The sequence below is a fragment of the Strigops habroptila genome, chromosome 2 (assembly GCF_004027225.2).
Source record: "Strigops habroptila isolate Jane chromosome 2, bStrHab1.2.pri, whole genome shotgun sequence".
In the NCBI taxonomy this organism is placed as follows: domain Eukaryota; kingdom Metazoa; phylum Chordata; class Aves; order Psittaciformes; family Psittacidae; genus Strigops; species Strigops habroptila.
In genome coordinates, this window is record NC_044278.2 from 104,326,924 (window position 1) to 104,349,596 (window position 22,673).

Below are 22,673 nucleotides of genomic sequence, written 5' to 3' on the forward strand. Positions count from 1 at the left end.
TGAAAAGACCCCTAAAACACAGACTCCAGTGTTCAGCCTTCCCTGATTCCTCTCCTCCATGTGCAATTTCCTGAAAAAGGGTGTATCTTTCCAAGTGCTTTCAAAATGGCTTACACATCCCTCATCATTATTTTAATTTTAAAATGTTCTGCAGAACTAATGATTTTTAATGTTGCTTTTTCAAAAAAAAAAAAGTGATAAAACAATATTTTAACTCTAGCGATTTAAATTAAGAACTCCTGTAAAATTATCAAGTCATTTGAACTGCAGCTCAGAAAGAGATATTCACTTTTATAACACTCACTCCCTTCTTTATATAATATTTAACCGATGAAGCTGTAAAGGTTATACTTTGGAAGGTTTATTCCTCATCCCACTGTTATGACACACAAATAAGTGACCAAGTAGGTAAAGCTAAATAAATGAAGCTGGAGAAACACAAGCCAAAGTGAAGTATTGCTTGCTCTTAATCCTGCCTCATTTGGGGCACTTCTTTGTGAGAATCCCGAAGTAGCTGAAGATCCCTTCAAAGAAAAGCTAGTTATAGAAAACTTATCCCTGGCGCTCATGTGATCAGGTAATGTACTCGATTCACACAAACAGGTAATCCACAGGGCTGCACTCTAGACGGTTAAGTGGCTTTAACGTAAACTCCTATTGCAGAGGGCTGGAAAGCAGATAAAAGCTTCATTTGTCTTCTGAGCCCTCGCCGAAAATCTGCCCATTATACGGCGCAGACCTGTATGAAGGCTCCTGGTGCGTTTTTGATGTGGGGGATGGCATGCTTTTTGGCGAGGAGTCAATGGCCGGCGCTCTCTCAGCTCTACTTGCCTGTGCTCCATGGCAGGATCAGACCACAGGCAGGGGCTTTGCTCTGTCACCTGGCACCAGCGAGCTGCAGCGGCCGCTCAGCCAGCCTGAAGGCATCTCCATGGGAGGACAAGTCCCTCAGTTCACAGAGAGAGCAACAAAGGTTTGCTTATGGCTCCTGTGAAAAATAGTTTTTTTGTGTAAGGATATTTATCATCTGCTCATGTCATCATTCCTGGGTTTTCTGGTGACAGTTGTGGCATGGACAGCGTACAGAGCCTTTTATCTGTGAATGTTAACATTTCTTTGAAGACTAAGCACGAAATATATTACAAGTTTACTGATAGAAGAGCTGGAATGACTTCATAAGAGGATCACAGAAACAGACACATAACTGCTTGTGGCTCTGTTTGGAAAATAAAGATATGTTCAAAAGCACAAAACTAAACAAATTTTGCATTAGTTTCAGAGGTCTGAAGTTGGGACCCAATCCACCCCTCAGTGAAGCCAGCAGGAGTCTTCCCATTGAATTCAATGAGCTTTTCATCCAGCCTCTGCTCGGTCCTAAGTTCTTTGTGATTAAACTTCTTTCCTTCTTTCCTGATAACGCAGGTAGGTTGCAATGAAGTTGGCATGAAGTACCTGTCCATCGTTCCCAAGACATGAGCTTCTGAAAGGGATGCGGGTACCCAAAACCACTTCCCTGGGAGCAGGGACAGCCATCGTTCCTCCCAGGAGGCTGCAGTGTGAAGTGGTGGGATACTGTCAGCCTTTGCATCTCCACTGCCTCCTGCAGCTTCTCATGCTCTTATGGTTCAGAAGAACTTTTACATCAAAGCTTGAATTTTTGCTAGCTTTGTTGATACTTCCTGTGTTCTTTGAATAGCAGCTGTTCTGAGATTAAGTAAACCAATGATTGACAGAAAACACCAGCCTCGAACCCAGAGTTTTGAGTTTATCTTTTAAGTGGTGTGCCACAAACCAATTTGCAATTAACAAATGCCCATGTCATCTAACAAAGCTGAATCTGGCAGTGCGATGTTAGTATCTAAAAGCAGATGCTGGTAGCTCATGGAAACCGGTAAATGCATGTTAAAAATCCCTGTTCTGGAAACCTCCTTATTTCAAAAAATGTTTCCACTAGGTCTATTTGTAAGTTTGGGGCAATTTGTGCTGCTGATGATGCCATTAAAGTATTGAAAATGCATTTCTGAATGAAGTTAATTCATTACTTTGCAATTCTGAGCTTCTGGAAGCAAAAGCCCACGTGGGCTGCATGCCACTGAGATATGCTACACCAGTTCTCCAGTCTTCAAACCCTTCGTAATCTTTTGTGTTTGCTGGTAGGGGCAGCCCACCCGGCATAAAAAGGCATGCAAACAATTTTAACAGACAAGCATTGTGTCGACCAAGGTTTCCAGTGTTAAACTATCCAGAAAGATTTAGACAAATTTTTCCCTATGGTAAAATGCATATGTTAGTTTAAAGATGAAGAGAAAATGAAATGTATTATTTATAGCCTAAAATATCCTTAATATTACACATGTGTATTTCACTTAATCATCGTTTTGACAAATGCCCACACTGCTAAACACCTAATGTACAATAGGATGTGGTTCCCTATTAAACTAGCAGATGCTATAGTTTCTGATTGTTAATGTTGGACCTGTTTGCCAATAAAAACAACTGATGGATCAGCATGTGTGAGCTACTGAACCTCAGCAAAAGCCCAAACTAATGAGAGAGAGAGAGGAAAAAATGCTTCAGGTCACAGTCAGCAGATGGGAACTGGCCAGATGTCTGTCTGGGGCAGGAAAAGTGCAGTTTGTATTTAAATATATATCTATGCTTTTATATAGCAGCAACCACTGGGAAGTTCAAAAACTTAGACTAACTGAAGCAATGATTTTGAAGTTTACTTTTGCAGTTGGGGGACAAAAACAAACAAGAAAGGTACATCTCTAAATCTGAAACTTTAGCTATCACATGGTACTGAAATGGTCATTACAGGGAATTTAGAACACAAGAAATAAAATGTTGCAAGTCAGATGAAAGCTGTATTAGGTGATTTTGGCAACGTAAGATGCGGTCTGTGGACAGCTTAAAATGAAATTGTGTTTTAATTTTCTCTTCTGTTTTTTATTAAGCAAGACGTTATAAAATGTAACATGTCTAAACATTTTTTTTTTGCTAAACTGTGTGACAATGCAAATAAATGGAGAATATTAGCTAAAAAAGACGAAATTGTGCCAAGAACCAAGTTATACAGTTACATATTAAAAGCTAAGCTGGCTAATTTCTGAAACATGCAGGCAGTAAATATATGATTGAAAATGTCAGGATTTTTTTAATCACATGCTACTGCAAAATTACACATTTCATTGGGCACACATTTCTCTGAGTAAAATAAATAAAACCTGTTTATTTTTCACTGAAAAACCTCGCACTTCTGCCCAGATGCAGCAGCCCAGTCACACGGTCTCTGAGAGATTTATTCATCAGCTAAAAGATATGCAGGTGCTTAAGTGCCTGGCTGGACTGGGGCCTATAAGACAAAATTCATTATAAGTAGAAGTGCAATTTGTTCATGGATTGAAGCAATTTGAGCATTTCATTTGACTTCTCTATAAGTGGAATTTCCCTGTATGCAGTCCGCAGCAAGCATATTTTCCCACAGGGCTCTGATCCAGACCTCACTGCAGTCAATCACCATCTTTCCACCCGCTTTGGTGGGTTCTGGATCTGTTCCCAGCAGGGTATGTCTGCCTGCTAGCACCAGCCCTGTCCTTCCCTCTAAGGCAGGGTGTGCCCAGCTGATGATGGGTGCTTCGCTGTTACTTTGAGGGAGCCACAGTACTCAGAAAGGAAGTTGTATGGGGAAAAACAGTTGTGTTGTGCTTTCTGATGTCAACATTAAGCAGACAATGCAAGAACTTTCCTTTGGAGAAGTGCCCTAACCCCTTAGGACATTTGGGGTGTAGAAGGGTCCCCTCAAAGGTAAGATGTAGCAGGAGACAAATGGGGGCATTTTTTGCTAAAACCTCACCTCCTGCAGTTGCATCTGAAAAATGGGCTCGGCTATATCATAACAATGGTGAGAAAATGCTGATAGCAAGTAGGGACAGTGCTGGAGGGCAAGAGGAAGGAGGAAAATGAGAGACACCTGGCTGCCGGTGTCTTCTTTGGCTGGTGCAAACAACACCGGATGCAGTATCATGCAGATACACCCACACTGGGGAAAGACGACTGTTGTCAGAAAAACACTGGTTTCTGTGTCTTTTCTCCTGCCTTCACACACTATATGCTCAGGCAAAATCCTTGTTATTCAAGAGCTTCAGCTAAGACAGCTGTAGCACAGGAGCCTGTATTTTGTCTTTCAAAACATTTCAGGAAAAACCCACCATGTGAATCCTATAGTGTCTGTCATGGCGTGTGTGCTTTCTATTCAGCACAGTCCTGTGTCTAAAACATATGCTGCTCACTCATTAAAATGCCGGAAATAAAGGTAGATGTTATTCAAGCACAAGGGAGCTCCTGTTCCATGGTTTGATTGAATAACAATAGAAATCTGCACCTGCACAAGTTTCTGCCAAAACTGATCTCACACAACTGTTGATCTTGATTAAATTCATTAGGCCAGGAGAGATGGATTTCTATACATCTTATTGTGCATGTTTTATGAGTTATGCTCCTGCATGGAATATAAGGTGGTTTTTGTTCAAGAGACAGTAGGAAAATCATGCTGAGACCCAGGCCTGCTTTAGAATTCAGCATATTCAGCAAAAACTTTGGCCAGGACTTATTTTGGACTTCAGTAAAACTCTATTATAGGAGTTTCCGTAAGTTTAAAGGAACTCTCTGAGAGTTTGTATATATTATAAATCCTATTCTGTACAGATTTTGCCTGCAGTAGCAAAGCAGCAACATTTTTCAACGATTCTGGCTGAAGTTATAAAGCTCTATCCTGAAGCGATGAAATTAGAAAAATACTTTACAAAACCAGAGCACAGGTCACATATTTGCAATATCTTTCTTTAGTATTAGACGTCTTTGAAAGATGTTTTATGTCACAGCTGCACAGCACACATTGACTGGTTGCATCCAAAATATAGAAAATAAATCACAAGTTTGTCTTCACTTTTGATAACATAAGGAAAACCAACAGGCTTTCCTTGCTGATACTTCTTCCTCCCTTTTACCTATGCTGTTGGGATGTATTTTGTATATGTATATACAGACATACAGAAACATACAAATCTAATTTCTGCCATTTCACTTTCCTTTGATTTACTGTTGTGCAAACAAAAGGCTTGAGACCTGATTATAATCTTACTAAGTTAATCAGGCTGTTTATGTCAGTAATTAATCAATGTTGCCTGTAAAGGCTCACAACTTGCCCCAAGGTACATAATCTACCCTTGCCTTTCACTTTGCATTATCATTTGCATCAGTACAAAGGGAATGTAGACACATGTGCTGCTGTATTCTCTGTTCACCCTTCACTCATTTTGCACAGAGGTAGATGGCAACCAAAATCTATGTTCAGTAATAACATGAAACTGAAATAATATAGCAACATAAGGAATCTGGCAGTCTGATGTGAAATGGGATAGTGGCTTTGCCCATGTCCTGGTGAACAGAATCCCCATCACACTGATCTCCCCTGCCAGAGGAGCACCTGGTGGTGCTCCTGTCAGCAGATGAGTCAAAAAGAAAGGGATTGGGTGACTCCAAAGCATAAGCACCTCTCTTATCCATATGGCTCATACAGCTGTGTACTGCCAGAGATTAAAGTCTACAGCAGCACATTCTGGGGAGCTTTGCCTTGTAACTGTGCTGAGGTGCATCTATGGAAAAGCAGAACAGCTTGCCAGGGCTGATGTTCCGGCCCTGACATTCATGGATACATTTTGTGCATGTGTGTGCCTAAGTGTGCACGTTTGTGTACACATGGGTGTAGGCTTATAGAGCTAGAAACAAGATGTCACAACAGCAGATAAACAGAGTACATTGCAGAATGTCTAGGTTAGAGCTGCCCTGAACTCAGAGCAAACTATAAAGGAATTATTTTAATGCAAGTCAACCCTCTCTGAGATAGAACGTGGGTATTGTCTAAGAAGAAGCAATGACATGATTCCATACTCCATACCAAGACAGTACCCTCCCTGCTATAACAATATCCTTTAAAGTAGGATTCATATGTCCATTCAAACTGAAATTTGGGCAGAGTGAGTTATGTGAAAAGGAATGAAATCTATAGTAAACCTACATTTCTTTAAAGGATGTAGCATCAGTATTAGTCTAAATAGAGTTACTGAGTTCTTGGGTTTTGCAAAATTTAAGAAATTGGTGAATAATTTGGTTTAAAAGAATTCTTCCTCCTAATGTTTTTATGGCAGACTCAGGAAGAGATCACAAAATTAAAAAAGTGTGTTTTCAAGAAAAAGTGTGAAAATGTTTTAGTCCTGACACATTAAAAGAATCTGAAATACCACAGGACTAGAAAAAATTAGGGAACCTTTAAAAAATAAATGGGAAAAGTGGTAAAAACATTTTCACATATACTGACACTGAGGACTTGTACCTGATTTTAAGAAGAACTTAAAAAATATTTTGTTTTAACGAAAAACCGTACCCACCCAACCCTTTATTCCTCAGTATGTTGCCTAACTATGTTGATGAGAGCATCAGACCTGTCCTCTCCACCTACTGCTGCCTGTCACTGAATAAAAACATCTTTCAGGCTCCTGCATTAAGAATTATTATCCAGCTACCCCAAGTCTGCTTTTCTATGGCTTTTTCTAAGGCAGGATCTGAAGTAATTTCTGAGCTAAATAATTGTACATCCAGATGAAAACTTCTACATTAGAAAATATCTACATTCTGATATTCGTAGCTAAAAATGGGTTGAATAACCCTGAGATGGTACTTATTTCTCCTCACTTATACAGAGAGTTACACAACTGACTCACATAAGGTGCTTAACTTTCAGACAGGGAAAGGGAGGTGAAATAAATCCTATATTGATATGAACTGAGTTACTTTGCCTGAGTTACTCAGTATTAGGGCTGCACCTAATCGGGCGTTCAAGAAAGGTTTCACCCCAAAATTTAATGTACTCACTGGGAAACAGGAGGAGATTGAGGACAAGAGAAATGACTTGGCATTATTTTGGGATCCTTCCAGATAGAGAGGGAGGACCCTCCCCTGGGGATATGTGATCCCAGAAGAGACCACAGGACTGTGAGCAACACCCTTGGTCAGAGGAATCAGAGGCAGCTGAGAGCAGCCTGAGGGGCAATGGGCATGAAAACATCCTCTCATTTTATTCAGAGACAAGACTTCCACTGACTTCAATGATGCAGTTTTATCCATTTGCAAAAGACCATCCAGCAGTGACACCAGTGCTGTGGATACGATGGAGGTATGGAAGATCAACATATTCTCAAAGCAATTTCCATATTCTTAGCATATGGCCCATGCTCTGAGCCCTTATTTGGGTCATAGGAGTTTCTTATGCAGAACGAGCACAGAAAACATTCACAGCCTGTGCCCGAGAAGGGCACAGTATTTAGCCTGCAGTAGCTAAATATTTTAAGGGGAGAAATACGCTTTAATGAAGCAGCTAACTGCATAAGCCTAGGCAGGTTTTATTGAGGGCATTAATTTACACAAGCTGTATGATTGTGTTCTCATGAAATCTGCCATGCACAATTACTAAAGATGTTAATAAACAGTCAGCAAATCAGAACAGCTGGTTATGATGATATCCAGCTTTTCTAAGAGAAGCCAGACTTTAACCTCACCACGATTAGTACTGTGAAACATACTCTGGCCAGTGCATGTTATGGGATACCCTAAATAGATGAATATCCGTTGTACTCCCCGTCCCGGACAGTGCAAAAAGGCCTAAGGTTGGCATTTTCTTTGACGTGGACCTTCCAGCGTAATTGCCTTTAGTTGAAAAAATAAAACCATAAGCAAATCCCTATAAACGATGCAAAGGGAGGAAGGGTTTCTGTTTTCCTTTGAAGTCATATGAGATGTTCAGATACAGAGATTGATGCTGCTTGAGAATGTGGCTAGTATGTAGCTGCAGTCAGTTTTCACCACTTCTTTGGTAAGGGTGATCTGTTGAGCTTATCTTAAAACCACAGTTGTGTGCATAGAAATTATTCCTTTTTCTCTATATGATATCAGAATGTTTTAATAACTTGTGTAGCTAAAAGCCACCTTGCTTCCATTCACTTTTTGCCGGTTCCAGCTAGCAGTTTTAGAAGCTGGTCCAGAAAATTGTCTGTGGTCTATCTGTATTGCAAAGGCCAGCAAACCCACTCTCTGCATTTCTTGTTTTATTAATTGCAAATGTATTAATCCTGAATTTTCTCTCACCCACTCACATTTCTGCAGAGCGCTCTGTGTCCATGCTTAGCATGTTAATGAAGTGTGGTGACTGAGATGCTGTTCAGGAAGTTCTACTTGTCAATATATATTATGTGTCAGAAACCTGCTAGTTTGGAGCAGAACCAAAGCTGGGGATAACATATTGTCATGGCTGGCTGGCAGCTTGGCACTTGCAGAGGACTTAAATTTCCTCAGCAAATAAGGACTGACATGAAGTTCATGAACTAACATTCACATAAGCATCATACCGTGCTCTCCCTGTCTAGATGTATCATCCAACCTCTTTTGACAGGTTGTCTTTCCCAATAACTGCATTCCACACTTAGCTCACAGAACCAAGGATCTCCACTTCCCTTAATGTTATTGCGGAGTGTCCCACATGCTGGGAGAAAGCCTTACCCATTGGGCATTTACCTACACTGGCAAGCTCTTTCTGCTGTTCTGTGTAATCATTCAACCCCAAGAATCAATGACACCGCAGGAAAGTCCTCAGACACTTCTCCCCAATGATTGACCCATACCATAATCTGTCTTTGGGATTCCCCCTGTCCTACTCAGGTGAGTGACTGGCCAAACTGCCTCTTCTCTCAGGACTGTGCCCATTTCAGCAGAAAGAGCTTGCCAGTGTAGGTAAATGCCCAATGGGTAAGGCTTTCTCCCAGCATGTGGGACACTCCGCAATAACATTAAGGGAAGTGGAGGTCCTTGGTTCTGTGAGCTAAGTGTGGAATGCAGTTATTGGGAAAGGGACTCCAGACCCTTTACAAATGCTTACCTCACCTCCTTTCTCTCACTGACATTAGCTTTATCAGAGGCTTTGTCATGGTCAAAACTGAGCTGCTTATTTTTTGGCAACTGCCTCTCAAGGCACACAAAACCCCAGACCCACCAAATTTGCCTATGGCTGTCCTGCCCCACAGCTGGCAGGCTCCAGCCTCCAGACACGACCCCCAGGAAGTGGCTGCCAGCCCCACAGCTAGCCTTTCAGGAACACCAATATCCCCTCGAAAAAACACCAATCACTAAATCTTGGAGATGACAGATTGCGGCAATTAGCTGTGAGAGTTTCCAACCCCCTTTGTAACCAACAGTAGCAGCATCAGGTTTGGAGGTAACAGCAGGCTCCTTTGATAAAGGCCTCTTCCAAATGCCAGCCTGTCCACTTCTGGGCAGGAGAAGGACTAAAAGCATTTCAAGGGAAAAAAGTGGCAGTGGACAATTTACATACCTCAGGAAGCTTATTGTAAGATGCTGCTTTCATAGAGTAGAATTTTCTTGTTTGTGTTTATATATAAATCCTGAAGGGTAAACTTCTTCATTGTAGTGTTTGACCTTAAAAATAAAATTTTCTGTAGCAGCTCAACTTGTACCTAACAATCCACTGAAAAAGCCACAGGAACACTTTTTATTTGAAAGAGCACTTCACAGTTTTCCCTGGATGACAATCAGAATTATGAATCCCTTTGACTTAGAATTAGATAGGTTAAAGTGACAAATACAAATGTGGACCTGACTTTCCTTAGATTGGTAGCTGGTTTTCCATTTTGTGTCAGTTCCCTCCTTTTTTCGATATTCAGACTATGAATATTCTGAATCTGCTCTTCAATATATCACAGAATAACATGGCATTCCAGCACTGCAGATGCAATCACCTGAAAAGAAGTTAATAAAAAATTAAATCCTGATTTCACACAAAGCTTATGTGCAAAAATAAAATATATTTTGTGTATGTTCTGTTTTGTCAAACTTCTTGGTTTTTCAAGGGCTACAACATATTTTAAGATGTCAGAATCTGCATTACATTTTTCATTTTAGAATCCAGAGAGAAATTATGAAAAATAAAATATGTTTGTGACCATATTCTCACTTGCAATACTGCTTAAAACTTTCCAAATGTTGAAAAACAAGACAGGCAGTGTCTTTTTTTCTTCTTAAATCTCTGCTGACTGCTGAGAATTTTATCAAGGATGGATGTGAAGAATGATTAGACTGAAAAGCTTCATGTTTTCCACCCATGGACTGAAAAGAAATAAAGCAAAGAAAGAGGATCATTATTTCTCTTCCCACAACCAACACAGTGATTACTGTACCCTTAAAATTGGACAGCCATGCCAAACTAAAAAGTTTCTTCTTTTCTCACCTCTCTCCATATTATATGAGATTTCATGTCATCCCAGAGCAGGAGTAAAAGTAACTAATGCAAATAGATTGTTTATTATAGACTATGAGAACAAATTTTACTGTGGAATCAGTAATTATTTTTTTTATTTTATGAAAAAGTGGGCAGACAGAATATCAAAGGACATAGAAATCAATGTGGAAGCCCTTGAGGAAGCTCAGAACAAAATGTTAAATGGAAGTAATTTGATTTGAAAGCAAAAATTTCAAAAGGAAGCATAGAACTTAGAATGAAATGACACCAGAAAAAAACAAAACCCTTGATTTGATCTAGATCCATTAGAGACAATTTTTAGTGGAACTAGAATGATTTTGTGCTTTTCTTTAAAGTGACAGGTTAGAATTATTAATTTTAAAAACGTCAACATTTTGTGTCCACTTCTATCACTGAGTCCTTATTTCCAGATTTGGAAGAGCATCCACCTTCACTACTATGTGTGTGCTTTTTTACTTCCCCTCCCATGGGGCAAGCTCCCCTGTACTATCTTAAAGTAAATATTAGTTAAGTTTATGAGGCTGTTTACTTCATGGTAACTTGTGAATGATTAGTCAGTGAAAAATCACTGCCTAGAGAAAGCTGATGACTGTTGAATGAGTTGAAAAACTGTGGCCAGGAATAATACATCTAGAAGTCAAGAAAGTAATGATCAAAACCTGGTGTTCTTCATAGTCTTGTAATTTACCCCATCTTCTTTCTCCCAGGCAACCTGCCCTGCTTTTATGTAGGCATATAAGCATACTGATTTTTCTTGCTGAGATATGAATTGAGGTATTTTCTGCCTTGTGTTAGATAAATCTAGAAATCCTAATCTTCCCTGTCTTCTCTGGTAAGCCCATGCTACTTAGAATACTAGCTCCATACACTGTCTGAATTCTCTCATAAGTCTTCTGGTGTTGGAAAATAGCTGGAGATCCTTTTTGTATCACAATCTGAATAAATAAAGTTTGTTCTAAATTTGAAAAATTTATTAGAAGGTACCTTCTGAGGTTATATTAAAAATGCAGAGCTATTTGTAAAAAATATGAAACCACAAAACACCAGTATGTAACTGTGTTTCAATTTTAAAATACTTTTTAATAGTAAAGAGTCCCATGCTTCATGAATTAGAAGAGTGCCAGGTGAATGCTCAATTCGAAAGCAGCCCTGCAGAAACTTCTGTAAGTAGCAAGTGAGGAATCTGCAGCTACTGACCAATAATTTGACGGTTGCTGTTGCTGCCATGAGATATTTGCAAGGCAAAACTTCGAGAAAACTGGTCAGTCAACTCCAGTTTCTACTTATGATGGTTATACTGCTCCACATTTTGAGTCCAGTGCATGACATGCTTTATGTATCCATGAGTGACTTGTCACACAGTCGCATTTCCAAATGAATCAAATATAACTATCCCATAAGCATAGCCCCTGAGGAACACAGCAGCTAAGACTACATTGTACAAACAAAAGTGCTGTAGCTGTGTCCTTGCAGGATTCATTTTTTTTTTTTAATTTTTAACTGAAAGGAAAAAAAAAAGAAAAAGGACTTCACTTGTTTGTCTAGTAGTTTGACTTGGGCAATCAAGATAACTTGTATCCTGAATAACTGATTTAATGCCTTAAATATTTTTTTTCACAAGACAGATCCATCTGCCTTTTCCAATAAGAATGTCTGATCTCCTGGAGGCAATGGATAAGGGCTGTGTGTACCTCAAAGGAGTGCAGGTACTGCACTTCATGGCATGAAGTTTATCTCCAGGGACAGCGAAACAAGCGAGGCCAAGGCTGAAGTGTCTGCCTACCACCTTGTACTCTTCTTCTCGTTCCCAAGTAGGACAGGATGAAACGTGTAAGGGCTGGTGGGCTTGTGGAACAACAGGGAATAACCTTATACTAGCCTAGTTTCATCGTGGTCTTCCCTTTCCATCCCTGGAGCAAGAAAGTTCTTAATTGAGCATGTTATGGTCATGAACAGAAGCTCTAAGCAGAAATCAATCTCTAGTGTCCTACGCATATGTAAGAAAACATCGTTTCCAACCCTGCAAAGAGAGACAACCTTTTCATCTAAATAGGACCATCTGTTCTGGCAGGTCATAAGTTGCAGTCTTACAAAGCCCATTTTGACTTTATCACAGTTTTGAGCTCTGGGACACTTCTGCTGAAGAGATGCCTGCTGAAGAAATTGAGGCAGACTGAGATTTTTGTTTTAAATTATTCTCCTTCTAGCAGATGAACTGTAAATTACTACTTAGCCATGTGGTGGAGCTGGTAGACAGCAGTTCCCAAATTTCATTTTTTTCACTGTGGAGGTTGTTGCTATGTTTGGAATCTTTCTTTTTTTTAACAGTTTTCACAACTATGTTTAGTCTGGTAAACTACCTATAAAACTTAATCTTTGCTTTTGTACTTATATCATAAACCCTCAACACTGAGGAAAACATCAAAGCTTGATTTTTGGAGTGAGAACTGCCAAGTCTGATGGCAACTTTCCAGACCAATTCTTAATGACAACTCATCTACTATTCTGTGAAGAGCAAAGCCTCTGAAAGAATCTGTAGGTCTCATTTTTCAATTTCTAAATGACAAAGGAACTTCTAAACCACCGCTAAGGATGGTCACCTAGAGTAATGCACACAGCATAGGTAGAGCTGGAAACACATCACAGAAATAAAATATTGCAGTGTTTGTGTCTCAGCAAAATTCCTCACTGTCAGCTCATGAGAAGGTTTTGTGGATATCGAATGGATCTAGAAAGGATCAACTGAGTGCTGTGTTCTTAAAGTAGCCAGTACCTCAGTGATGTGGTGTTGTGGAGGCTCTTTCTGGGATTCTCCAGTTCTGCTCAGCTTTGCAGGGCTCAGACCCAGGTGTTCACGGTAATGTAGGACCCGAACTCTTCCTGGATCTGCACAGTGCTTTGGAAAGTCCTTATAGGTTCTGCCTCAACTTTTCATATAAATCCAAATCTGGTCCTCAATGCAGAAGAAGTACTTCAGAGAGAAAAAGGTCTTGTGATTAAAATAGCACAGTACAATTCAGAATTACTAATTATATTCTCTGCTTTCCCATTAACCATCTGTGTTGCCTAAAGGAAGTGGTGTAAATTCGCCCCAGTTTACTCCTCCATGACACCGGCATAATATTTGCCTGCATTAAAGAATTACGTGTGTAAAAATTCATTTGACATTCTCAGATAAAAAGTGCTTTGAAAATATATGGCAGTATGGTCATTATTACTTTCAGTCTTCACCTCATGTTATTTTCTAGACTATTTATTATTTTACACTTCTCTCACCTCTCAATACAGTAGTCAACTCTTTCATTCCTGAGAAACTGCGTTTTAGAGCATTTCATACAGGTGTTGGTGGCATATGGTCAAATTCCAGTATGACCAGTTTTAAGTGGATTAAGTATTTTTCTCTTCCTCTAATGTGTTCAGCAAGGCTGTCCACCATGAAATATCCTTTGCGTTTCATTCCTATGTAGCTGTGCAGCAGTGAACCAAGTTTATGTTTCTGACTGTTTTGACTACAGAGTAGTTTGAATTATTTGGGGAAATGCAAGACAAAATTAATAATACTGACACTGTGTATAAAATACCAGTGTTTGAAACCACATTTGTGAATAACTGTTTTATTTCAGATTTCTTATGGGATGGTCCTTGTACATTAAAAGAAGACATATCCTGTCCAAGCTTATGTGTGGATTTTAAATTATGGAATGAACCAGAAATTCACCTATTTCTTTTCATTTCCTGCATTCCCACAGCTTGAAAATAGTCCTATTTGTTAAAAAAAAAAAAAAAAGAAAAAAAAAAGACATTATGCACAGTTTATAATGTGGATTGACTCAAACAATGAGAATCTGTTGGATGCTAGGTTTGTTTGGGCTATTACAGAATGCTCTTCCAAAGCTTAGTAAGACTAGTACACACAGCTATGTTAACTTTTAATGGGTCACTTAAATTTTTGTGTCTGGAGAAGAACAGGGTACTTACTTACATTTAAAAATCCCCAGACAAAACTATACCACAAAACCCAGCAACGTTCTGTATCTACTTGTGGTTAGTTGTAAGATAAATGATGACAGCAAAATTCAGATTTAAAACTGAGTTTGAATTTGAACTATCAAGGAGTTCATTTGGGTCTGGAAGTACAAGCTGATCTCATGTTTACATAAACTACAATGACAAAGTATATCTATGGATTACAGAATGAGGGCCAGATTTTCAGCTAGTGCAAATTGCGGTAGGTCCAGTGAAACCAACAGAAATAAACTGATTTATGCATCTTATAACAAAGAAATTATTTGCATTACTTGTTTAGAGAAAAAAAAACTTTTTAAACTCTTCACACATATATTTGCATGGATTCAATTGTAACACAAATATTTAAAAACTGTGGATAATAGCTTCAAGGTCACCTTCGAAAAGGTGTTTATTGTGTGTGGATCAACCTTGTGTAAAATGGGGACATATTCTTTCTGTATAAGAACACATTGCAGTAAAATGCACATATATTTAAATGGTTTCATCTCTACATGTCCTTGAAGGGTTTGCCTTTAAGCAAGGGTTTATGCAGGACATGTTGTTCACCTGATGTTAAATTTCATCTTACAAGGGTGTTCTGGAATGTGCTGGAATAAATCTCAATGGTCATATTCCCTGAATAATAGCTAAATGTTTGAATGCAATAGGAGGTATAGCTCAAAATCTTTTATGACCAGAAAAAACAGTGTTATTTTAAGACCCAGATAGATACTTCTCGTTTTCCTGTTTTCTCTCAGCATTGTATCAGTAGGTACATTCTTTAAAAGCAATCACATCTTGGTTTCTTTATTCTGCAGAAACCCCATCTGTGTATGCTTGTGATAGAAACCAGATTCTGCACGGTGGAATCCACTGGAGCAACATATCTGCAGCCCGTTTGTGCATATTCTCCACCTCATTTACATACAAATTACACAATGTACAGCCTAGGGACTGCTTTGTCCCCTCAAGGGGGAGGTCATTCTGGGAAAAGGGGGTGCAGAGGTGAAAGCCACCCCTGGCCCGTGCTTTTGCCTGGGAGGCATGGGGTACCCATCAGCACCCAAAGGGGGCAAGGACTGTAAAGGTAGGCTGGGCAGCAGCGTAGTGGCAGCGACGCCCATCTGGGTTTTTCCCTGGGACTTGTGCACTGGCGGCTGGTGCGTGACATGGACAAAGGTGCAGCCTGTCTGGGAAGGCAGCAGCTACCGCCCGCCGTTGTTCAGGCATGAATTCCTCAGCTGGCACAGTTGCCCTAAAGGCCTTTGTATCTGTTTGATCCCCATCTCTCTTCTTAGCTTTAAAAGTACTTCCTTGAGTGGTGTAATCATGGGGCAATTTTCCTCTCATGCCAAGTTTAGATATTGTATATACTGCTTATAAGTTGACTAGGGTGACATTGTTTCGCAGTTCCCAGTGAGATAGGGATCAGACCACCTCTGTGCAGCTCAAAGACCAAAGTGTTACGCCAGACAGCACGAGATTTCTTCAGAACATTTTGGAAGTGGAAATTGAAGTCGTTTGAGGATTAGCATTTTGTTAGATGGGGAGATGAACCCCGAAACACAACATCCTGAAATTGCTCTGCTGTTGTTCATCGCTGAAGGTTTGAAGGCAGAGATTGCAATCTGTTCATGCTCTATCTGCCTGCCGTACAGTTTGCAGAACAACAAGCAAGACAGGTCAGCACTGGCCCCTCCTTTTCTCTCTCTGTGTAACCTGGTATTAGTGAAAGAAAGCAAAAAGATTTGAAATCCTACTTGAAGCGGATACTGGTTACTTAAGTCAGCATTATGTTCAGTAACAACAGACACAGCTGTCTTGACCACACACAGACCATTTTAACAATTGCCAAAGTGCAACGCTCATTATACAGCCAAGTCTTAAATTATGGTAAGCAATAAAATAACCAAAGATGTTTTAAAAGAAAGAACATCAGTTTCATTAATATGAAATTTACCTTTTGGATAATTCTTGACTTGTAACAAAGACACATTTGCCAGTTTCGTGAGCAACAACACTATGGAAAGTAAAAATTACTTCATAAAAATATGCTAGCCAGGATTTTATGTGAGCAGAACTTAATGACTACTCAATTAAAATTTCTAAGTGCATGTAATTATTAAAATAGAAACAGACATACAATCTTCTGCTTTCTGTAGCTTTTTTTATTTATTTAAATCAGATTTAGAATGAAAATGTGTGCCAATCACAAGGCTTGGAAGGACAGCAAGTTTAGGCTTCAGTTCAGCAGAGAAGTAGAACATGTGTGTATAACTGAGCATGGACTTCAGCTCTTTGCTGAGTTTGAATCCTAAGAAAAGTATACAGACCCTGTCAGGGAATTTTGGTGTTTTCAAATATTTTGAGCTGGGCAAGGAAAGGATGAATTTGGATTTGCCCAAATTGCTTTAGCTGCATGCAGTTTTGCCATGCTTTGGTTTTGGGGGTGGGTGAAAGTTATTTTCCAGGTTCCTTCTGTTTGAACTCCTTCTACATAAAGCTAGAATAACAATTTCTTGTTGGCCTTTAAAATTCAGTCTAGTGCTAGGGACAAAATGGAGACTAAACCGTTGCACAAGGCCACATCACTACCAAAGAAATGAATGAAAGAGAATTACGATTTAATGATTTCACAGAAGGATATGCACTTTATGTAATGTTTAACCTTGTCCAAGCTCCTGGAAACACACAAGACCCTAACTACTTCTCCAAATCTGATTTGCCTCTCCCTGAGACTCTTACAATTCTCTTCTTCGAGGTAGATCCAGAAGGTAGATCCAGAAGCTACATAGCATCAAAGAAAAGCATCAAATCTCTCTGCATATGAAGGATATTGCAACTTATGCTTTACTTCTCCACCTTCAACTGAAAGTCCATTCCTTGTTCCTATCTGCATACCTACAGTACTCATATCTGTCAATCTTAAGCACAAAGCATGGCCTCACAACCCATGGGGGAAGGGGCACTTCACCAAGGTGGGCCAAGTTTGGCTTCTGCCAGCAGCCACTGAATGGAATGAAAATGCAGCAAAGGAATATCTCATTCTTTGAGATCATTCATTTTCCTCCTCTCATTCTGGACTTCCCGTAGGTAGCTTCACAGTGCCATGATTGAAGAGTATGGCAGCTGTAGACAGAGTTCAGCTTCCTCTCAATTGTTGCCTTGGCTTGGGACTATCTAAGAAAAAAGGAGGTGCTTTTGCAGTGACATGAACTAGGTCATGAGTGAACCCCTTCTTTTTGTCTGGAGATGTGCTGTAGGCGCATCCTGCATGGTGTAGAGTAACTCACCAGTATTGCTGGGGACCAACAAAACCAGCGTTTATCAAGCTTCTTTATAGCCCTGCTCACCTTTAAAAGGGACAGTCACTCCTCAGTGCCAGATCTCTAATTACCTTTTGAAGTCTGTATAATTAATTTCCTTACTGTTTCCCCCCTCTAAGTAGAGTTACTTCTTTTCTAAATAAAATTTTCTTTAATGTATATGTCATCACGATGTGTTTGTATCTGTAAAAAGTGCAGCTTGTTTAAAAAAATGCTCAATATTATGTATTGTAACAGTTGCTTTAATAACAACTCTTTTTCTCTTTGTATAACAAAGTGATTAGTTATCAAAACCTACGGAAATTGTTAGCAAGTGGGTCCTTGATGACACCTTTGGGTTCAGGTTTTGTTTTTTCAAAGATATGCATATTTGTTGCAACAAGTATGATCAGCCCTGAGCCATCTGAGATGTGATCAGCCCTGCTGAGAGAGACAAAGAGGAGATGTGGCAAGGTCCAGGAAATAGCACATTCAAAAGACAAACACAGCCTTCTATTTTCCCGTACTTTCCACCAAGCAGTGACCGTGGAGCAGATCCTGCCTGACTCGGGGCAATGAACCTGAGCAATGGTTTTCCAAATAGGAGATGTCTAGGAAAGGGTGTCCAGGGTTCAGTGCACATGGCCTTCCAGTAGAGCTGTCTCAAGTGCATTCCTACCCTCAGCACTGCAGGCTTCAAAACCTCGAGCAAAACAGGCCCAGAAACAAATGATTTCAGAATACGATTTTACCAGTGCAGTAAGAACTTACACTGTGGCTTTTCTAGGATAACAGGACCTGCATGCATAAACAGGCATTGGGAGGAAACTTCTTAAGGCACATGGTCTGTACACGTCCACCTTTGTGAGACACCATGTATTTGAGCCCCCATGTGCCCCCATTGTGCTTTGAACTCTCCTTTGTCCCAGAAGGCTGCAGCAGCATCTCTGTGGAGAGGCTGGCCAGGATGCCTCCTGAGCACAAGGTGTTTGTTCTCCCCTGGTGGAGAACTCTCTGTTCTCCGCTCTGCAGTACAGCAGCCTTGGGACACCATGCTGATGTTGAGCTCAGGGACTCTCTAGTATCCTCATTACACTTTCTCCACAGCTCTGGTTATGTGGTGCTGCAGGTTTTCAGCTTATTTTTTCAAGGATGTTTTTCAGTGGAACTGAGAAAAAGATTGTAGTTTTCTTTAAACAGTAACTTGTGGCTTTATTTACTACAGGAAATTTTAAAGTGTAGACAAAATTGTATGTTTAGGTACATTTCATTGCCTCATGTCTGGCAGTGTTAGAGGCCTCTGCATTGCCTGAGATCCTTCATCTCTCCCTGCCTTTTGCAAGCTGCCTCCCTCTCCAGAACATGGGAGCTTAAACTGTTTCTCTGTCTCTTTTCCTCAATTCACTCCCTGAAGGAGCCAATTAAGGACCTCGTCAAATAATAAACATGTTCCTACTCTCATTTGTCAGGCAACCTCCTGTTCCACCTCAACGTGCAACGAAATCCAGATGATCTGTCGCATAGCACCTTCACTGGTTTGGTTCAGACTTGAAAAGTAAGTTTGCCCTGAACTCCAGCCACCTGTGAGTCTATTAGTGGCTTCCATGTGAAGTGCTCAGTATCAAACAGAACTCACAAATTACATGTATGTTTCTCAATAATAAAATTTCTTCGTTCTTCCGCTTAGGTCTCTGGAAAAACTTGAGGAGATTTTTCTTATTTTTTCCTGACTTAGAAGAGCTGATAAAATATGGAGCACTCACATTTAAATCAGGAAGAGTACTTAGCTTTCGTTGGGTTGAAAGCTACTGTGGGTCCCACAGTAGCCCAAAAAAGGGAGAGAACTGTGGAGACGCCAACACAGAGCAGAACTGCTGTCATCAGCAGGAAGAAGTTGAAGACAACTGATCAGGATGCTTGGAGGAACAGATGAGGGTAAAAGCACTGGTGCCTACAAGAGAAGAGATCCTCCATTACAGAGGACAATAGTGCAAAGCACATGGGAATGTATCGTAAGGACTGAAGGAAGCCACTGGCAGGAGAAGGAGCAGGTCAGGAGCAGCCCACAGGTGTCAGAGCAGCAGGTCGGGACAAGGACAAGGCATTTGGTATGGCTGTGCCTCACCTGCCAGCCTCTGAAAGTGAAGTTGTTGCTTACTCACCTCTCAAATTATCCCTTACTCCATGTTTTTTCAGCCTGCAGTCAGGAATTGAGCCCTGTCATTTTAAATTAGAGGCAGTTACGTGAGTACCATAGCCGTAAAGTAAGGATTTCAGTGGCAATACTTCGGCATACTGAGGCGATTCTTTGACGTGTACTTCAATATCCTTCCAAATGCTTGGTAATATGGCAGGATTTAGTTTCTGCATGAGTCAGATGTAACTAGACACAGTCACACTCACTGCAGGAGGATTTGGTGTACTTGTATCAGTGGGGGAATTTCCTTCCATTTAGTGAGCCTTTAAGAAAAAGAATAGACCAGAAGAAAGTACGAATTTTTCTTTTTTTATCCATCAGTTTCTAAACATAAACTTATTTCCTTCTATGCTGTAGTATTTTAAAACCAGAACAAAGAGCCGATGAGAGTAAGCACAGCTATGTGCTAATTTATAACTGTTCAGAGTAAAAGGCAGCTCCAGCTGACAGTAGCTTCAAAAAAATTGTGCCTCCTGTAAATTAGGGTAAGGGAACTGATCACTGAAGGTAAACAGGTGATGAAATACTTCATTAGTACCTCATTTGTAATTTATGTCTGCTGAAGTAGTTGACAAAGAATCAAAACGTAAGTGGTAGATTTCTCAGAAGTGTAGCCTTTGAGGTCACTGAAGTGGATTAATTATAACCCAGTGTAAAGCACAGCCTGTCTCTGTGTCAATTACCAGTATTTGATAACTGAAATTATGTCAAGCTCTGTTCTTCTTCAAGATGCAGCCACACATTTTAAAATCATTATGACTGTAAGCATGAGCTTCACATAGCTAATGAGTTCAGCTCATTTATTAAAGTTCATTTTGACTTAGCAGATAGCAGTTGAGATTCAGAGGGGAGTGGGTGCCAAGGGATCCAGTTCTGCAAAAATAAATGCCTTTCCTTAACCCCTCTCCCAGTCCTGTGCAGGAGAAACAAAGTTAGTTCACTTGCCAAAGAATCATTTAAATCTACGATAAGAGAAAGACTTGAGGGAGTCAACTGCTATTAAATATGACCTGCTTCTAATGGCTATCAGAGCTCTAATTGTTCAGTGAAAATGCGGGGCTTAATGGACTACCTGCTGTTCATATTCCTAATAGCAAAATGACTGATAGCGTACCTCTGCAACATCTTGGGATTTTCTTTCCCTTCTTCATCCCTTTTTCACACTCTTCCCTGGAACTGCACAAGTATTGGGTAGGGTTAGATAGCATCTGTTCGTATGTTATCAAAACCTACCACACGCTCTTTGGTGAGTAACTCTATCCTCCATGGCTGTGCAATCTGCTGCCAGCGCAGCAGGCAGGCAGTGCACACTCGTTGCATCCCGACCCACAGCAGGACTGTCTGCACACAGTAAGCAAACTTTGAAAGCAATGACTTTGAGGTTGCTTTGTCTTTCTCATGCAAAAGCAGATAATGCATTGGGTTGGCATCAGTAAACTGATCACCAGGACACCAGCTTTGCTGCATGTTTCATGTGCACTTTATGCTCAGTGTAGCTGCTGCACCAGGGCCCGTGAGATACCTAGTGCTGCTGATTCCCACCTCTGGGAGAAATGAGGCCAGATCTGGGCTGTACTGCCAAACAGAATGGCTCCAGCTTCAGCTGAGGTCAGACTTTGACCAAAGGCTAAGGAACAGTGAGATATTCTTTCACCATTCCTTGCTTTCACCTGAAGCATCTCAGATCTAAATATCTCTTACTGAAGTAACTAGGAACATATGATCCCGTTGCATAAGTAATTCCTAATTCTTTTTGCTCTAAATAAATGATATACATTCTGGGGTCAGACAGTGTTTTGAGTGGAATCTCACATTTATCATGGCTGTAACTTTATACAGAGACATATTCTAATATTCATCAGCAATCTTTTAAGAAAGCAACAAGTTAATTCTTTGAGGTGGACAGAGTATAGTCAGAAGACTTTCTTCTAAAGAATAAATATCTTTTTAAGATGAACAACATGTGGTACTAATGTTTAAAGTACAAATTTTAGTTTGTCAGTGCAACTCATCATTCCTTATTACACATTGTGAAATCATTTTAAGATTCTTTGTGCATCTTTAAGCCAAAAGAATATCTGACAACCACTCAAGACCTCTACTACAGTGTCCAGAGTAAGTACACAGCTGTGACTTAAACCATAGATATTTAACCTGAACCTCGTGAAAATAATTGAGGAAAAGATTCGTTTGTGTCTCTGATCTAATAATACTCTATTCTCCAGCAGAATCAATCACTCCAATTTTCATCAGATTGCTGATACCTTTAGTACCAGGATAATATGGTTGTTAATTTTAGAAGTACTTACATGGATTAGGTATGTGGAGAGAGAGATTGAGCGGAATATTCACCACAGGGTGGCTTTCTGGCCCTACAGAAAGAAATCAGCAGAAGTTATAGCATCTACGTCAATGCATATGGGATTTCAAATCTCATAATTTAACCTCCACTGTTTCAGGGAAAATATTTTATTGGATAAACAGCCAAAATGTTGAAACAATCCCTTCCTGAATATTTTGCAGCAATAATGACACTGATTTCTCCATGGCATGAATCAAACTGGAACACTTTAGAATACTCATTTCGATATAAGTAAGTAAAAATATGCTACAGATTGGAAATGAGGGAAGAGAACTGGTATGAAGGGTATTATAAGCTATGTCTAGACTTACCTGCTAGGAAAAATGATGGCTCCTGTCCAGCCCACACCTCCAGTTTTCTTTTCCGTGAAAACCAGATTATGAGAAGGTAGGAGGGAAGAAGGAGGGACAGCTG

The 22,673-nt window shown here is 40.1% G+C and overlaps 1 long non-coding RNA gene across 1 annotated transcript; it reads left to right on the top strand.

The window, feature by feature from the left end:
* Positions 1-466: 466 nt before the first annotated feature.
* Positions 467-2,510, top strand: LOC115603973. Its single transcript, XR_003990084.1, has 2 exons — positions 467-577; positions 1,423-2,510. It is a non-coding gene; the product is annotated as an uncharacterized LOC115603973 (long non-coding RNA).
* Positions 2,511-22,673: the final 20,163 nt, after the last annotated feature.